The sequence below is a fragment of the Protopterus annectens genome, chromosome 13.part0 (assembly GCF_019279795.1).
Source record: "Protopterus annectens isolate FY-2018-M chromosome 13.part0, PAN1.0, whole genome shotgun sequence".
Taxonomy (NCBI): domain Eukaryota; kingdom Metazoa; phylum Chordata; order Ceratodontiformes; family Protopteridae; genus Protopterus; species Protopterus annectens.
In genome coordinates, this window is record NC_056747.1 from 1,021,825,249 (window position 1) to 1,021,841,613 (window position 16,365).

The following is a 16,365-nucleotide window of genomic DNA, read 5'->3' on the forward strand; positions in this document are numbered from 1 at the left end:
TTTCCACACTCACCATTACTCTGAACTGTTGATCCCAAGTATTTAAACTCATCCACCTTCTCCACCTCTACTCCCTGCATCCTCACCATTCCTCTGTCCTCCCTCTCATTCACACACATATATTCTGTCTTAGTCCTGCTGACCTTCATTCCTCTTCTCTCTAGAGCATATCTCCACCACTCCAGGGTCTCCTCCACCTGTTCCCTACTCTCACTACAGATCACAATGTCATCTGCAAACATCATAGTCCACGAGGACTCCTGTCTGATCTCATCTGTCAACTTGTCCATCACCACTGTAAATAAGAAAGGGCTCAGAGCTGATCCTTGATGTAATCCCACCTCCACCTTAAATGCATCCATCACTCCCACCGCAGACCTCACCACTGTCACACTAACCTTGTACATGTACCACTCTTACATACTTCTCTGACACTCCAGACTTCCTCATACAATACCAGAACTCCTCTCTAGGCACCCTGTCATATGCTTTCTCTAAATCCACAAAGACGCAATGCAACTCCTTCTGACCTTCTCTGTACTTCTCCATCAACACTCTCAGAGCAAACATATCTGTAGTGCTCTTTCCTGGCATGAAACCATACTGCTGATCACTAATCATCACCTCCCTTCTTAACCTAGCTTCCACTACTCTTTCCCATAACTTCATGCTGTGACTGATCAGTTTAATCCCTCTGTAGTTATTACAGCTCTTCACATCACCCTTATTCTTAAAAATCGGTACCAAAACACTTTTTCTCCATTCCTCAGGCATCCTCTCACTTTCCAAGATTTCATTAAGCAATCTAGTTAAAATCTCCACTGCCATTTCTCCTAAATACCTCCATGCTTCCACAGGTATGTCATCTGGACCAACAGTCTTTCCATTCTTCATCCTCTTCAAGTGTGTCATGACTAACACTGATTATCTCTGACAGGATATCAGTTGCATTTGTCTGTGCCTTCATTATTTATCTGCATATTAGTTGCTTGTTGGCTAAGGTGACAACCAGGTCTGGGAATGTGTGAGATTTGTGGCAGTGATGACCACATACACATTTATTCCATATTCTGTGTGCTCTGTGGTTGTGGTACTGGCACCTGCTGTTGTGTGTACAGGAGAGGACAGGGCACCCTGTGATGGACTGACATAAGTGAGCCCTTTCAGAAGATACAAGGTGGCCATCAATAGCCTCCACAGTATATCCTCAGATTTTCAACATTAGATCACTGTTGCAGTAGCCAAAACTATTTGGGTTATATCCTGCCAAGCATATTACTTCTGGATAGTTTTCAAAACTCTGGGAACCTTCCATGCATTCTTAACTGCCAGGGACTGAAGTAGAGTCACATAAGAAGGCAGTTTGGGTGCCAAAAGCTTCATAGCTTGTTTGCTGCTAAAGTGTGCCCCATTTGCAGACTTTGTGGTAATGATGGTAGACCAGTGATCCTTCAGTGGTGAAATTATTGATTTTATGCTAGAAAAACTATTTTTTTATGGACTGTCATGACTTGGAAGGGGATTTGTACTCTGTAAATGCTCATGTGAAAAAACACTGTAAACGTTTTTATGTATGTAGAATTACTGTGTTAAGGGCAATATATTGTGCCTTTGGGGATGTCACTTGGGTTTTTACATCAAAATCATTACTTTTCTAAATAAATAACTAACTAAATAAATAAATTTCTGTCAGAAGGGTTGCCAGCTCTCACAGGCCCTACTAGTCATATTTCGTACTTCCTTTTCTGCTAAATCTGGGATAATTTTTCAGTCTCCACAGTTCTTTCTTCTCCTATCTGCAAGAAAAATACATTTTCTTGGGAGTCTTCTGGTGTCAGTCAGGCTTCATTACTACCATATCTGCTGATGGGTGACTTGTTGTTGCTGGATTTGGTTCCTCAGACGTCTCATCAGCATCTCTTGGTACCTCTGGTGTAGCTCCTTGGGGAGCCACTAAGGACTAGGAGTTAGACACATCCTCTTTTTCTATAGGGCTGTCCTCTCCAGGCAAGGGAGAATCACTCTTGTTTGTCATGAGAGACTGCACCGGTGAAGATTTGCCAATTAGCTAGTCTAGGCTGCAAAATTCCCAGGATAGTTGCCTTTGCCATGGGTTGGACTTTTTCAGGGAGTCTTCCAGGAAAAGAAAACAAAAAATTAAGAATGTTTATTTTCCTGTTTCTTTAACTATGGACAAGGAAGACTAGCTGGGATTTGCTGAGGGATTACTTTCTGCTTTTAATGTTTTAAATTCTTTTTCTTCGTTGACTTTAAATAGCAAAAAGAAAGTTCAATTTCTGACAGCGATTCCTAGTTAGAAGAGCAGGGAATGGCGGGGACAGTGTTTCCTTCAGTAATTTCTCCTCACGTTGAAGATTCTGATTTTAAGGATAGTATTTTTCAAATGTGTCTTCAGAACAGCTATCTACTTCTGATACATTAGCCAAAATTAAGATTAATTTCAGTAACAAAGCGAAATTCTTATTTCCCCTCAAAAGTATTACTGTTTGTTGCAGCATGATGTGCCACAACCTGCAGCCATCCCTCCTGTTTGATTGGCTGTAGAGAATGTTTTCTTGACAACTTATAGCATACCTAACAGTTAACCTCCTGATCCTAAAAAGCCTGACAGATTGTGAAAAGTACATCAGACTTACAAATATGCATTATCCAGTCCTAAAGCAGGCCCTCCAGTCATATCTTTATCTAAAACATCTGCTGCTAAACATATTGTAAATGGTTACGTTCCCTCTGACAAGGATAGGAAAGTTTTTGATAGATTTGGAAAAACGTTTATTCTTCTGCTACTTTAACTTTCTGGATTTTACACTAGCAGGCTCATTTATAAAAAAAGCTTTACTGCCTTTTTTAGAGAACTCAAGAAAGCTGAATATTAATATCCCTCGCCAGTGGTAAAAAAACATCTTTAAATTACTAAATTGTTTCTGCTTTTCACGTAACCAAATCTTTCTTAAAATGCTCCTATGACTGCTGCTACTGGGCCAGTTATGAGAAGATTTGATTGCTTAAGTACACAAAACTTAGCTGAAAGTGTTAAAAGAGAGTTTAAATTCTCCCCTAGACATGGAATTTTCTGTGAGCTGGGCTCATAATAATGAGGCCTGAGGGGGCATCTGGATTCTGTGGTCCGTCCTTCTGATCATCTTGTCAAGCAGGGACAGCCAGTTCCCTTGAGCCTTGTGGATTCTCACCAGGTGAGTTCGCCTTCTGTTTCTGAGCCATACCCTGAACTTCCCCTGGAGAAGGGCATAGGAAACAATGTTGTAAAACAGAGACATCTGGATTTGCCACTGAAGCCCCTTATAGAAGATTTCAACTTTGAGGAAGGGGAGTGTTTCCCAAGATCCTCCTTGGAAGACATCTCCTTCAGTGACATCCTAGTATTGATGAAGCAGTGTGTGTGTGTGTGTGTGTGTGGGGGGGGGGGGGGGTCCACTAACACTCTTTCACAAGAGGAGCCAGTATTTTTCATTGTTTCTGGAGCTGGCCCATTTACTTCCTGTTTGGTCCCACCTGATGATGAGTTCATTGATGTGGTCTCTCAGCTGGCATGGAAAGAACCTGACATTGTGGAACCTGTACTACAGAAACCTGATAAATGTTTGGTTACCACTAGGAATAGGCCTCATTGGAGCAATGGTCCGTTCATAGATGCCATTTTGGTTGCTGCAGCCACAAAAAGGAGCTAATATAAGAAAACACCTCTGTCCATCCCCTAACAAGGAGCCCAGAGTGTTGGACAGATTTGCAAAGTAGACTTACACTTCAGTGACATTTGCTTTACCTGTACTGAATTATCTAGCCTATCTGACATGTTCCCAAAGAGGCTTGACCCAGGAGTTTTCCAAGTCCCTCTCAGGTAGCAACTAACTACTTTCCCGTCAATTTCTAACATGTTTATGCACTTGTTGAATGCAGTTGATGGCACTTTGAAGAGCTGCACAGGCACCAACATTTCTATTTGTTGGCATGCCTGGATGGGCTTCTGCAACTTTGCAAACAGCTTCAAAACATCCTTTGTAAATGCACCTTTCAATGGGTCCACCCTCTTTGGACCCAAGATCAAAGAAACACTCACCAGAAAGGAACAGGAGGGTAGGATAGTGTCTGCCATAGGCAACTGATTTTTCGCACCCCAAAGTACTTTTTCCCAGAACCAAAAATGTGGAAAGAAGTTATGTTCTCCCAAGTGCCATGGTTTTGTTCAGGACACTTCTGGTGACAGACCCCAGGGCAGAGGTGAAAATAAATTTAATGTACATCATTCCATGGCAGAGATGGTCCACAAAATCAAAGGTTTTGTGATCTCCTTACTAAGAAATCCCTTGCAATGCTCCTGGATGGTTGCTCGATTGACGCCTTCTGGAGGTAGTCAGGGCTGCTCCTGCCTGCACTATCAAGCCTGGTTAGCCATCACACAAGATTCTTGAGTGCAGAGAATTATAATCAGAGAATATAATTACCTTCCCATCCCATCCACCAAATAACATGAAACTTTCTTATAGTCTACCTAAACAGACGAAGGTAGCAGCTGCAGACATTTCAAAGATGATAGATAAGCAAGTCAACCAAGAGGTCTTACCAGACCAACAAGGATCTGGAGTCTAGTCAAGATTCTTTTTGGTTCTGAAAAAGATCAGGTATCACAGGCCTATTTTGGACCTCAGCCACCAAAACCAGTTGTAAAACAGTTGAAATTCTGGATGGTCATGGTTCAGTCCATTCTGCCGCTCACAAAAGGATGAAGAGATGTACTCAATAGACCTTCAGGATGTTTATTATCACATTAAAATAGTGAGATAGTCTGCAGAATTCCTCTGCTTTTGGTTGGGAGCCAGTCACTTCCATAGGTTCATAGGCAGGTACTAGGCTATCGGCCCTAGGGCCCATACAAGCCTAGCCAAAAAATGTACCCTGGCTTTCGCCACCCAAGAAAATTATTTTCCTGTGCCCCTGTCGAGCAGAGCCACATAAGTGATCCCCATGGTGAATTTTCCATTTCCCATCCAATCATCAAGATTTTTCTTGAAGAGTGCTAATGAGGAGCTCTGTTTGACATAGATAGGTAGTCTGTTCCAGAGTATAGGAATTCTCTGGGACAGGAATCTATCCCTCCAGCATGTTCTGTTTATTGTGGTGACAAGGTTTACATCCCTAGAGCGTGTAGCTCAGAGGGATTGGGATTTCTTTAAGTGGAGCATGCCCAACAGCTCTGGGTTTGACATAGCTTTGTATGTTAGGCAGAGATCGCCCCTGAGTAGGCGATATGCAATGGAGTAAAGCTGTAGTTTTTTGAGACGGTCTGCATAGGGCATCTGTTTGAGGCCAGTAATCCTCTTTGTGAGGTATTTCTGTGGTCTTTCCCGTTGTTGTAGATGTCTTGTGAGGTACATACCAAAAGGGGCGTTGTACTCTATAATGGGTCTAATGAGTGAAGAGTAGAGGGGAACAATGACCTCTTTTTTTCTGGATGAGAATCCTTTTGTGATGAGATGAGCCACATAGAAGGATTTCCTGACCACTGTGGCGATGTGATTATCAAAGGAGAGACTACTGTCCACCTGTGTCCCAAGGTCTCACTACATTTTTGGCATTAAGTAGACTACCAGCTATGTGGTAGTTCATGGGTACAGAGTTTTTACCAAAGGGGATGACAATACACTTTTTGGCATTGAGCTTCAGGCCATGTCTTTGACACCAGGTATCTGTCTCAGTGAGGCCCTTTTGTAGTTTGCCCACATCGTTAGGAGTTTCGATTATGGCTCTTAGTTTGCAGTCATCTGCAGACTTTGTTAGCCAAAGACCTTCTGTGTTGGCCTGCACTTCAGAGAAGTAGATACCAAACAGGAGAGGACCCAGGACTGAACCCTGTGGCACTCCACTTATCACTGGTCTGATGTCGGATTTGGAATCCGCTACTTTCACAGTGTGAGTTCTGTCCGTGAGCCAGTTGGCAACCCATCTTGTGACATAGGGATTTATACCTAGTTTAGTGAGCTTATCTATAATTCCAGAGTGGGGGATGGTGTTGAAAGCCTTGGCGAGATCTAGATAAACTGTGTGAACCATTTTACCCTCATCTATGGCTTTGGTGACTGCTTCAAAGAAGTCAATCCGGTTTAGGAGACATGATCTGCCTTTTACAAATCCAAACTGAGTAGGGTCCAGATTTGGAGATTACCAGTGTCTTTGTTTATGAGTTCCACAATGATACGTTCCATTGCCTTGCAGACCAGGCTCGTCAGGCTAATGGGGTGGTAGTTCCCGGGGTCCTTCGTGGCTCCCTCTTTGTGGAGTGGGATAACTGTCGCAGTGCGCGATTCAGTGGGTACAAAGCCTGAGGTGAGGCTATGATTGAACATGGTACTTAGGTAGGGTGCCAGTTCAATCTTTAGTTCATGTAGAATGCAGCCTGGGATATTGTCAGGTCCCATGGATGCTGTGTTCTTGGCTTTGGAGAGTGTGTTTTTTACCTGTGCAGCCGTGATTATAGAAACGTTGCATTCTTCCGGTATAGAGATGGGCCCTCAAGGGGGTGAGAGGGAGGTAAAGTTAGCACTGAACCTATCTGCTAGGATGTTGGCAATATCAGTTGGTTCTGTATATTTAGTGCCATTATGCTGGAACTCAGAGCAGATCTGTGTGTTCCCATTTAGATTCTTGACATAGCTATAGAATGCTTTGTGGTTGTCTTTAGAGTCAGTGGCAATTTTGTTTTCGTAACTAGCTTTGGAGGATTTTATGAGGGATCTCAGCTTCTTACTGAGGTTGACCAGGGAGTTCCTCCAGTCATGGGATTTTACTCTTTTTTGCAACAGTTTCTTTCTTCTGTTGTAGAGTTTGTTTATGGCAGAGGACCACCAGATTGGCTTCCTTTTTTGGAGGATAACATCTTGGTTCTATTAGGGATAGCATGATCCATGCACTCGTGTAAGTGCTTATAAAGTGCATTTGTGTAGGATTCAGCAGTCATACCTCTATTGTCCGTTTGCATGGGTGTCATGAAGTTTGCCACCTCTGTCTTAAGAAGTATAAAGTTGGCTTTTGAGAAGTTTTTTACGATGGTTTCCCTAATTGGGGCTGGGGGTGGGATGTGGATGTCTAGGCTGATTAGCTTGTGGTCAGATCTGACCAACGAGGAATTGACCTCTGGTGTGGAACACCGATTTTCCATGTTGGTAATGACCAGGTCTAGGATATTGCTGCCCCTGGTGGGGGTGTGAATAAGTTGAACCAAGGCGTTGGAATTTATGAATTCTAGAAAACGTTGAGCAAAAGAGTTGGTACATGAGTAGTTTTCCCAGTTAATGGTGGGGTAGTTGAAATCGCCCATTATTAGGGTGTTGGGTTGTACCCTAATACTTTCCAGTGTATCAAGAAATAAGGAGTGTGAATCCTGGGGCATGGTGGGGGGTCTGTAGCAAGCTACAATTTGGATTGCGGTCTTGCCCAGAGTTAGTTGCACTTGGATAATCTCGGATGCATTATGCTGTGCAACTAGCCTGGAGGTGTGGATATCCTTAATGAATATGGACACGCCTCCGCCTTTAGTGCTTCTTTCTGGGTTAGATGGCCGAAAGGTGTAGTATGAATTGAAGCCTGGTAATGCAGGGGTGCTCTCTGGAGCTTTGAACCAGGTCTCTGTCACTGCACAGATGTCAATGTTCTCCATTTTAAGGAGTGCCTCGAGTGAGTGCATTTTGAGGTTTAGACTTCTAGCATTGAGTAGCATTACCCTCAGATTTTGCTTGCTTGTACCTGTTACGGTGGTGAATTTGTCATTTGAACCTTGCCTAAAAAAGCACTATAGGGGTGGCAACAGCCTTAGCCAGTATCCGGAATCCTAAGGGCGACAGGTGCAGGCCATCTCTGGCAAAGCATCGTGGACTGTCGATCATGTCGTCCCAGGCAGACAAATACTGGATCCCCTTAGAATGACACCAGAAGCTTAGCCAATTGTTGAAGTCAATCATTTTGTCCTTGTACTGTGGTATCATTCTGGGTGATGGCAGGATGCTACTCAGGGTTAGGATCATACCTGCCTGGGATACAAGATCGGAGAGCTCCTCCATGTCTCTTTTCATGTAGTCCAGGGAGGTACGTCTCAGGTCATTCACACCAACATGGACAATGACAGTGTCATATTTGTACTTATTGTGGAGTGACCTGAGTGCATGTGTTATGTGGTGGATCCTGGCACCTGACAGGCAGCTGACAGTAACTTTCTCCTTGTTCAGTCTAGTGAGTGGAACATCAGTGTGCCTGACTATAGAGTCACCTATGACTAGAATGTTGATTACGTTGTTATGCTTATGGGCTGTGGTTGAGTGGCACACTGGCTGTGTGTCATTTAGGTTGTGTTGGGGGGGGGTGGAGTTTGCTTGCGTTTATGCTTTGGATGTCCTTGATGCTTGGGCAGGTTTTTATTGAGAGCCTCCATGAATGTAGGTGTGTGTTTTGTGTTTCTATGTGTGTGTTTTGGTGGTGTAGGTTTTGAGGGACTATGTGATGAGTGTGATGTGGTGCAAGTGTTTACCTTCTCCTCTTGACTGTCTAGTCCAGTCTTGGGTGAAGAGAGCTTTGCTTCCAGTTTGGCTATATAAGTGCATCTCTCACAGGTTGTAGTGTTGGGTGGTAGGAGGAGAGGGTTTTCTGTGTACATGAGGCAATTGCTGCATTGCCCCAAGATGCCCAGATTCATCAGGTAGACAGGAGAAATCACTGGGAGCTGACCCTTAGACATGCCTGGATAAGTGCTTATTTATTAAGTACTAAAAACTGCTTTCCACTAGACAAGTGAGGAAAGTTGAGTGCTGTAATAATTTGCAGCTTATGTAGTGCTTACAATGAGTTCTGAACAAGTGCTGAGTTCAAAGAAACAGATTTGAGTGCTTAAACTAGAATACTGGCTAGTTATAAGAAAAAAACTAAGCTAGAAGGCTTCCCTCCAACACTGAAGGGCTTGGGGGCTCAGAAGCCTACAAACAGTCTAGACCACTTAACAGGAAAGGCAGGAAACAAGCTTAACATTTTTTTTTCTGTTTCCCAGATGCTCTCTTTGTACACAGTAGGAGTGCCTGAAATCAGAATATGATCTCACTACACTCAGTTGAGTGAGCAAATGAGATGGGCCCAGAAGGAGTATCCAAACACAAATTTACATGAGGATTTCCAGTTCAGAGCACTGCCTATTGGTCCCACTACAGCAACAAGTACATGCCAGTGGCTGCAATACATTTAAGGTTTCAAAGGTACCGGGTGTTCCTTTACCTAGCTGACTTACTCATCACCACTTCCATATACTAATTCAAACCAGCAACTTCTTGTTCTACCTTTGTCACCAACTAGGGGTTGCATTCAACCTGAAGAAAAGCCAGCTGACACCAGGTCAAATGATAGGGTGTTACCTGGACACAGTCTCTCAAATTGCCAAACTCATGGACTCAAGAGTACTCTCTCTCTGCATTGGCAAGCTTCCAAAGTACTCTTGCACTTGAAGCCCCTGGGAAGACTTATCCTTTGATTACTGGGGTCGACGGCATCTTCAGTTATGCTAGTTCCTCAGGACATATTCCATGCTGTCCAGTGATCCATGCTGTATCAATCCATGCAATTTCCAGTTCATCTAACACCAAGATGCAGGTATCATATTCACTGGTGGTTGACTTTCCACTGTTGGTTCTTGGTTGCCCATTCATCTTTCCACCTGCCAAAGGGACAGTGACCATGTACCTTCTTGAGGACATTTCAAAGGGAAGATGGTCCAAGGAACATGGACAACATCAGAGGCCAAACATCACATCAGCATCTTGGAGATGAGGGCAGTCCTGCTAGCATTACAGGGCTTTCAGGATTCCCTCCCCAAGGGTGTAATTTCTATCCAGCTAGACAATGTGGCATTTTTTTTTGTAAAACGGGAAACCCACTCATACCCACTATGTTGAGAAGCCATTAGGATTTGGCAGTGAGTAATGTCTTCCCAATGCTTTCTAGTGGCAACCTACATCCTGGGGAGTTCCAATGTTTTAATAGAGAAATTGAGCAGATCCGTTCTGCTGCATCACAAGTGGTCCTTCAATCAGGCAGTGGTGACCACAATCTTCAGTCATTGGGGCTAGCCTTACTATGATTTCTTTGCATCTCTTCTTAATACCAAGCACAGCAGCTACTTTGTCCTGATTCCCCAGGAGTAACAGTCACCAAGAGACAATCTGACTCATACTTGGCACTAGGTCTCCTTTATACATTTCCACTTTTTCTCGTAATAAAAAGTTTCTTCAGAAAGCAATTCAGTACAAGGCAACTATGATCCTCAATGCCCCCTTTTGACTGCATCAAATCTGGTTCCTCTTCTTTTGGCCTTATCTGAAACACCATCCTTAGGTGATGGATCCTCTTCCAGATCTTTTGACTCACCCTTGCAGTCAACCTCACCAGGATATCAAAACCCTGAGATTAACTGCTTGGTTCTGCAAATCCTGTGGATGTACAGAAATTCCAGGCTTTCTTCTTTGGTATGCCATATCCTTTCCTCTTCACAAAAAAGAGCCACCTGAAGGTCCGTAGAAGTAAATGGAAAAGATTTGCTGTCTGGCTTTCTTCCAAAGGGCAATATCCTTTTTTGACTCTGTTACCCTTTATTCTAGACATTTTGGCAGGGATATTTCAGGAAGGTGCTGTTTTTTCTGCCAAGTTGGAAAGAATCAGACTCCTGTTGCTTCATTGAAGTTGTCAAAGCATGTTTGCAATGACCCTCCCTTCTTAGACCACCACTGAGGGACCCAATTCCTCCTTGGGAGATGACCTTGTTACTTCATGCTTTGACTAGTCCCCCATTTCAAACAGCAGCTTCAATGGAACTCAAATTTCTGTCTTGGAATACTGTTTTCCTAGTGGCCATTACTTCAGCTAGAATTTCTGCTACAAGCATTATCATGCAAACCTCCTTATCTGATTTTTCATAAGGCTAGGGTTTCTCTTCGAACAAATCTTAATTTTCTTCCTAAAATATCTTTGGAAACTGCCCTTAATCTAGCTATTAACTTGCCAGTTTTGTTTCTAATTTTTTTCAGCAAAGGGGAATACATGTTACATTTGCTGGATGTTCACCATCAGTTGAAATTTTATTTGCATTGTACCAAAGGTTTTAGGAAAATTAATCAGCCTTTTGTCACCTTTTCAAGAGCCATATTGGGAGATGGTGTATCAAAAGTCACACTGCCCAGGTGGCTATCCAATTGTATTACTTTTGTGTACATAGCGAAGGGACTGTCCCTTACTTGGTTATCTGAAGCCCAATCAACTAATGCAGTTGCAGCATCTGCAGACAGCTTTCTTTGCCAGAGTGCCCTTACATGACTGTTGTTCTGTGGCTTCTTAGTCTACAGTTGATACCTTTGTTTCCCATTATAAGTTGACGCTACAGTCTAAATTATTGGCATCCTTTGGCTTCAGCATCCTTCAGAATATTTTTCCTTGAGACTACCCTGGAGTTCCAGTAGCTGGGGACTCTGTCCCATATATTGAGACAGACAGAAAAGACATTGTATACAAAAGTTATGTACTTCCCAAAAGTCTAGATCTGTGTTGTCTTTTTCCGTCCAACTCGACTTTCTCTTGCTACATCTCCTTGCCTAAACTGCCATCTTTGTGACGCTCAACTCATATTGGACCTGTCTGGAGCCTTGTCTTACATACGGTCTTGCACTGTGTCCTAAATTATTTCCCTTTCTTCTCGTTTCCCCTTTTATTTAATACTAGAAGTTTGTTTAGGGTGAGGGCAGCGTTACCAAGATCAGATCCGACAACCCATATGTTGTACCAGATGGAAGAAGACAACACAAATCTAACATTATCATAAGTACATAACTTCATTTTCTCAAACATGGCCTCCCTTTGTCTTCTGACTGTTTCTCAGTCTGTCGCAGCAATTTGTCTCAGACTTTGCTTTGGGGGCTTATCCATTGGAGTTAAAGTTCAAAATCTTTAGAAGAAATAGGTAAAAGCATATAAGTTTCAAAGAGATGTTGGCAGTACTCAGTGCTCTCTTATCTCCAGAACCTCTGCAGCTTATCACAGACAACATTGCAGAGATGTGGTATATAAACAAACAAGGGGTTACTAGATATTATCCTTTTTGCAGACTTGCTGTGATATCCTGGAAGGTAGCAGTTCAGTTCAGTTTGACTCTTCAGTCTTCTTAAATTCCATCAGAAAGAACAGTATAGGAGACAAACTGATCAGGAAAAAGATGGACCCTCATGAATGGAAACCACATCCAGGGATCTTCCAGGAATTGATCCAGCTGTGGGGAACAACTCAAATAGATCTGTTTGTCTCCTTTCAAAGCAGTTACATACTTCTCCAGGATTCTTCACACTCAGTCCTGTGAGTCAGATGCTTTCTTATTCTCATTACCATGAATGGCTCTGATCCTCTGTGCCTTTTCTACCTTTTTCATTGATATATAGGGTCATTCAAAAGATACAGAAGCATGCTTCAAAAATCATTGTAGTGTCTCCCTTTTGGCCCATGCAACAGTGATTCTTCCTTCTTTTGTCAATGTCCAAAGACAATTACCATATGCTTCCCCTAGATTTACTCACAGGGGTTGTTTGATTCATCCCATCTTGAAATCAACTCCATTTGACTTCCTGGAAGACAGGAATTTGATACCCTTTAGTCCCCTTTTTCTTAGGATGTGCAGCAGATTTTAAAGGAAGCTAAAAACAAACTGCTAGTAAGAAGTCATATATTTGTAAGTGGAAAAGAATTTCTGGTTGGTGCCAGACTAAGAACCTGGACCCATTTAAGGCCAGAATGCCCCTGTTTCTAAAACATCTGTATGACTCATTTATCTTTTGTCATGTTTACTTTTCTGTTGAGAACCATTATTTGGACATTTCTTCTTGTCTGCCCTTAGACCTCCCATTTTCCTGTGTTCATGTTAAGCAGTTTTTGAAAAGGGTTTTACATGCTTGTACTCCTTGAAAACAGATCTTCGCTTTGTGCTTCAAATAATAATACTTCTTCCATTTGAATAATCTCATCAGGCTAAACTGAAGTTTTTAACATGGAAGACTGTATTACTAAATTGTTCTGACTTTTCCAAGAAGGGTATTTGAGTGGCAAGCTCTTATGTTGAGTCAACCCTATTTTGTTTTCCTCAAGGAAAACAAATCTTTCTTTTATGCTTAAAATGGTTCCAGTGTTTACCTCAAGCCAATCTGTCAATCTCACTGTAGAGTCTTCCAGAACCTATAAACAAGGGAGAAATTATATCGAACACTCTGGATATTCACATGCAGCAAATATACTACAGTACAGAGGAAAATCCTTCAGTAAAGCCAATCAGCTGTTTGTTTACTGCAAAGGTAAGAAGAAAGGATGACCTGTGTCAAAGCAGACAGTTTTTAGATGGTTGTCTCATGCTATTTTTCTCTGCTATTCTCAGCATAACAACTCACTTCTGGGCTTGGTCATGGCTTACTGTACCAGGGCTTTGCCTTCTTCTGAGGCTTTTTAGAAAGGCATGTACACTAGACACATTTTAAAGGCAGTAGCTTGGTCCTCTGTCCTTACTTTTAAAAGTAGAAGTGAGGGAGGGGTGGTGTAGTGAGAGTAATCTGCTTTTTGCATTTGGTAGGTATTGTACTGGTACACTGTTAGATAGCCTTGTGCATGCACTAATATTGTAATTCATTTGAAATGGATATGCTACATGTGCATATTTTATGTTTGTGTTCTACAGCATCATAGCAGGTAGAGGCTAAATGATTAGCCTGCCAGCAGAAATGGGTCCCACTTTATATGCATCAAGATACATGCAGGGAAATGATGAGGAATGTTCTAGCACAGCATTACATTGTACATCACATGTTGATGTGCTGTTATTTTTTGTTCTCATTTATTTTAATTTTGTACAGGATCAGACATGGAGCAGTGGCCACTACCCCACAATGTCACCAGAGCACTGATCTCTGAATCCCCAGAGGTCTCCAGGGCTGCCTGACTGTGAGGTGATGAAGATCTCCCTTTGGAAGGTGACTTGCATGGCTAACTGGTAGCCTCTGTAGCTACCTCTCAGGAGGAGGAAGGTTCTTCTTCAGAGGTTACTCAGTTTAATTGTGATTGAGAATGCACAGTCAGTGTATACTTGCTAGGATTACACTTGAAGGACTGTAAAATTTTGGTTCAGCTGACTGACACTTTAATATTGCTCTAAAGTGTATGTAATGTTACGTCGGTTTCATTTTTCCAAGACTTTTGTGTTTCTAATGCCATGATGGGAATGGATCCGATTTGTAAGTCAAAGTATGATTAAAGATCATGAAATGTGTATTGTTTCAATCTTTGATGTTTGTCATATGTGCCCTTTGCAGCACCCGCAATGTGTCAGAATTGACTCTTTTTGCAATTCATACAGAGTTACATGTATGTAAAACACTGTAATCACTGGGTGCAGTGATTTCAATGATCACTGCTACTTTTATCTTCTTTTCATGGACTACTATATCTGTTTTTTTCACACCTGTTTTTTGAACTGTTGGTAATGGGTGATCCCATGTGATATAAACTACATTATTTTCTGCAATGCTTTGTGGCTCATGTTTCCAATGCTTCTCAGCTATTTCAGTATTATAATGTTTGCACTATCCCCAGTGTAACAGTTTTGCCATATTATTATGCCTTTCAGTATACAGGCGCTCTGCCATTAATGTATCACACCCAGCAACAAGATGTGCTACTGTTTCCAATTTGGTTTTACAAAACCTGCATTTGTCTGTTTCTTCAACATGTTCAATGGACTTGATAAACCAATGTGTACGTAGCCCACTATCCTGGCCCGCCAATATTAACCTTTTGTCTTTTGGTTTAAATTCATCTCTCTTTAACCATTTCTCTGTCAAATCCTGATCAACATCAGGTTGTTCCAAAAGTTTTCTGTACTTGCAACTATGATTATGTCTTTACTGCATGTCTTGCCTTCTTATCTGATCCGTCACATTATATTCTTTCTTTTGTGTTTTTGGCACATTCAGTTGCTGCCTGATATTTTTTTCTTCTGGTTTGATTTCCATTCCTGTTTGACACCAATATGCTTCTGCTAAACTAAACAGGAAAGTCATCTTTGGATTTGTTTTCCTCATGTTTTAAAACTTTCACTGTGTTTGGATCTTGTGAGGTCAGCAGATATGTATGCAGTCATACAACTGAAGATCTATGTATGTAATCAATTTTGAGGAGGCCCATACCTCCTTCAGAATGAGGAATATATAATCTTGGTATACACTGATTTTTATAAATCATTTCATCAGTGGGAAGCATTTTTCTTGTTTTCCTGTCCAACCGATCCAATGCTTTTTGGGGCCAGTCAATCACCCCAAAACTGTAAGTTAGAACAGGAAGAGCAAATTGGTTTACAGCTTGGACTTTGTTCGTAGATGTCAGGGGTGTTTTCAGTATTAATTTTAGTCTTTTAAAATATTCCTTACTAAGTTTTATTCACATTTATTCATGTTTTATTGTCGATCCTTCATCAGTACCCTGCTGCAGCTTTCCTGGTATAAAGGTTGCTTTTGCCCATTTATCAAGACTAAATGACAGTCTTATATTATCTGACAAAGTTTTGACCACTTGCAGTTGTGCTTTCAGTTCCTGACCTGATGAGCTATACGGTTTTAAATCATCCAAAAAAAAAAAAAGATGAGAAGTCTTTACACTTTGTTGGTTTCTGGAAGCCAAACTGTAGATGACCTAATCTGTTAAGTAGACAGCGTAATGGGTTAAGGGCAAGACAAAAGAGCAGTGGTGACAGAGTCACACTGGAATATCCCCTTTGAATTTTTATCCCTGGAATAATAATTTGTTCTTTATCATGGCTTAGCTGCAGAATGGTCTGCCACTGTTTCATGGTCACTGTAATGTAATAGATCAATATGGGGGGAATCTTATAAATTTGTAAGCACTGCTGTATCCATGAATGTGGGACTGTCATATGCTTTTTTGTAGTCTATCCATGCCATGATTTGATTCTTCCCCTTTTTACAATTCTCCAGTAAGACTTTATTTAAAAATCCTTTGCTCCATATGACTTTCTTTTGTTACCCATTTTTTTATTGCCATGATTGAGTTTTCTTCTAAATGATTATAAACTCTGTCTGCATCAATTCCAGTGTACAGTCTATACATTATTTACACTGTCTTTTTTAATTTCTCCAAGTCTTTTGGGTTTCTAATACCATGATGGGAATGGACCCCATTCCTAAGTCAAAGTATGATTAAAGTTCATGAAATTAGTATTGTTTTAATCTTTGATGTTAGCCAAAACAGCACTCGGAATGT

At 41.6% G+C, this 16,365-nt stretch overlaps 1 long non-coding RNA gene across 1 annotated transcript in view; it reads left to right on the forward strand.

Moving 5' to 3' along the window:
* The window catches only part of LOC122788092, a 159,064-nt gene extending 144,756 nt beyond the window's left edge, over window positions 1–14,308 (forward strand). The window contains exon 3 of the long non-coding RNA XR_006362605.1: window positions 13,947–14,308. This is a non-coding gene — a long non-coding RNA (uncharacterized LOC122788092). The remainder of the gene's footprint in view (window positions 1–13,946) is intronic.
* Window positions 14,309–16,365: the final 2,057 nt, after the last annotated feature.